Source organism: Notamacropus eugenii, chromosome 1 (genome assembly GCF_028372415.1).
Source record: "Notamacropus eugenii isolate mMacEug1 chromosome 1, mMacEug1.pri_v2, whole genome shotgun sequence".
Classification (NCBI taxonomy): domain Eukaryota; kingdom Metazoa; phylum Chordata; class Mammalia; order Diprotodontia; family Macropodidae; genus Notamacropus; species Notamacropus eugenii.
The window spans coordinates 521,757,069-521,760,007 of NC_092872.1; the positions used below are offsets into that span (position 1 = coordinate 521,757,069).

The window sequence follows — 2,939 nt, forward strand, 5'->3', positions numbered from 1 at the left end:
CTCAACAATCCTTTGACAGTTTCACTGATAGCCATTGTGTTTGTTGTTTCTCTAACCTTTAGGAGGTGCCCAACCCCAGCCATGGGGTACAGGGCGAGTGCGGGTGCCAGTGCCAAAGCAGGGCACAGCGACAGCCTCAATCATGCTCCTGACCATTGGAGAGGACCAACTGCTTGTAGGGAGAGAAAGGGAGCAGAGCAGACTGAGAGGGGGTAGAGATGAGTGCCAGAGCTGGAGGAGACTTCACTACCCTAAGTGAAGGAGCTAGAAGGAAATTAGTCCAACTCCCTCAGTTACAGAGATGGAAAGTGAGACCCAGAAAGAGAAATTCTCTTGCCTTAGGGCTTTTCTAAATCTAGTGGCACACCTGTCCATCAAACTCAGTTTTCTGACTCCAAACCCACTTTTCTTTGCACTGTTTACTTTTCTTTCAGAAGACAGCAGGAATGAGGCAGTATGGTGGGTGGAGTCAGGGCACCCTGAGTTCAAGAGCAGCCTAATCTAGCTGGATGACCCTTGGACAACTTCTGAGTAACCCAGGTATCTCTCTAAGATTGTGAGTTGCATAAATAGGTGCCAAGCTACATTAGTAATGGGAATTTGTCTCACTGACTGTTCCCTACACCGAGGAAATCACAATCTTGCCCAAAAGGAACAGAAGGCTGAAGCTGCACGATTTAACACTTGACCCTAGGGAAATGGGAGAAGAATATCGGGCTGTGGGTCTCAGAGCCCAGAGCAATCTTTCCTTTTGGTAAGACACTCAGCATCTCTTTATATCCTCTCTGCGCAGCGAGGTGCTGCTATTGGTGTCTCAGCCTGGGCTGGATCAAACCACAGTTCCTTCCGCCACCTGGTGGCCATGAAAGACGCCCGCAACTTCAGTGGAGGCAGAGGCAAAAACATCAGCCCTCAGTCGGTGATCTACCAATGCAGGAGGCCAGACTGGAGACCCAAAACTACCTCGGATCTTGAGCCCAAGGGTAAGCCTCAGTCACATCGCAGTCTTTGGAGTCAGGGGATGAGAAGCTATAATCCAGACCTAAAACCAGCGCCCTCTGCCAGATTTGACCCTTGTCTACACTGAGCCCAGGGAAGGGCTTATTTTTTAATAAGTGAATTTCAGTCTTCCAACAGGAAGAGAAATGCCGTGGGAGAGGAAGGGGGGAGCGGGGAAGAGAATCGTGTTTGCTAAAAGTCCTTGGGCTAAAAACTGCACAGCTCACATGCTTTCACCTGGTCAAAGACTCATCTCTGGGGGAGTGTGGAGGACATTGAGGACCAGATTGACCCTGGGGCACTTAGGGTGAACGGAGCAAGGGGTGGGGGTCCAGGGGGGTGAGATTGTGACTGAGGAGGACAGAACTGCTCACTGGCAAGAGATCATAAGATCTAGAATCAGAAAGCACCTTAAAAATCAGCCAACCCACCCACTCTCTCTTTTTGCAGACGGCGCAGCTGAGACCTAGGGAGGAAAGTGGCTTGCCTAACATCCTACAGCTAGCAAGTGCTGCACCCTAAATTCGAATCTAGATTCCAGACCCAGGTTCTTCGTCTATGACTCAGTAGCCTTTCATACAATCAAACCTCAGTTCTTTCCCAATGGTAAGCTGCAGTGCGTTTCAGTCGGGTGTCAACAGCTCGGCCAGGGCTACAGGCTCCCTCGGGGGTCGCTGAGAAGGAAACTTCCCTCTCCCGTTCGCCTCTCCCCTCCAATAGGTCTCTCCCCCAAACCCCAGAACCCAAACTCAGAAGGAGTCATCTGTTTTCTGTTGAATAAACAAAACGCTGGGAAACAGGCCCCACCAACCTGCTCCCCGCACAAAGCGCCTTTCTCTCCTAGAGACGCCCCGGCGCCGAGCAGCTCAGTCTGGCTGGAGGCGAGCAAGACTCCCTCTTCTCGATCTGTGAAGTGCGCGGTGATGGTGGGGGGTGGGGAGTCCGCTTTAGAGCCGTCCAACAGCAGGGCTGGGCACTGGACCCACACACATCCTGGCAACTGAAGTAGAGACCAGGTTTTTATTTTTAAAAGAAAAAGAGAGTAACATATAAATACACAGTGAATGTAAGGTCCTGGGCCCCAGCCAGTGGGAGTCTGGTTGCCCAAAGTGAGAGTGGAGGCTTGTGGCACATGGAGTCTGTCGGAGACCAGCTAAAATGTGTGCAAAGGAGATGGGCCCCTGGGTTTTACTAGCAGGGCTGCCCATCTGTGGAGGCTGCTAGTGCAAGTGGGCCAACCTCTAGGCTGGGTGGGAAGAGACTGAAGAAACTGCAAGCCCAACTGGGTCCCAGTTGCCGCCCACTCCCAGTTCTGGTTGGCCAACTGATTCTCCAGGTCCTTCCATCTTCTTGTCAGCTGGGTCAGTAGTGGCATCGAGCAAATTTTCTGGCCTTTGGTCCTCCTCCCAGTCTCACTGTGGTGCTAGAGCCTTCCCTTAGAAACCCTTGGGAAATCTCTAGGATCCTACTTCCTGCATGGGGAAGGTGGGGGGGGGGGGGGGAATGAAGAAGAAAGAACTGCAGACCCTGGGCCTCTCAAAGATAACTGTCCCTCCTAGACTCCCCTCCCCAAATCCTACTCATCTAGCCCAGGGCTAGGGCGATTTAGACTTTTGTGGACTTAGACTTCAAAGGACCTTGGAGATCATCTTAATACAACCCCTTCATTTTACAGAGGGAAAAACTGAACTGGGTGAAGGTGAAGCTCGAGGCCAGGCAGGTAGCAACAGTTTCGGAAACACCTGTGGATTGATTGATTGATTGAAGTGACTTGTCCAAGTCCACACAGGTATTAAGTAGGGGAACAGAGATTCTCACTCAGATCTTCTGACTCCAAATCCAGAACCTTTGCCACTCTACACCAACATCAAGTAAAACTTCACCTCTCCTTTTTACAGAATGGTAAACTGAGGCCCAGAGACAGAAAGGTATTAGAGAGA

The 2,939-nt window shown here is 51.1% G+C and overlaps 1 long non-coding RNA gene across 1 annotated transcript; it reads left to right on the top strand.

Annotated features, from left to right (window-relative positions):
- Positions 1-864: 864 nt before the first annotated feature.
- On the top strand, positions 865-1,818 carry LOC140520069 (uncharacterized). The gene is made up of 2 exons (XR_011972388.1): positions 865-983; positions 1,450-1,818. It is a non-coding gene; the product is annotated as an uncharacterized lncRNA (long non-coding RNA).
- Positions 1,819-2,939: the final 1,121 nt, after the last annotated feature.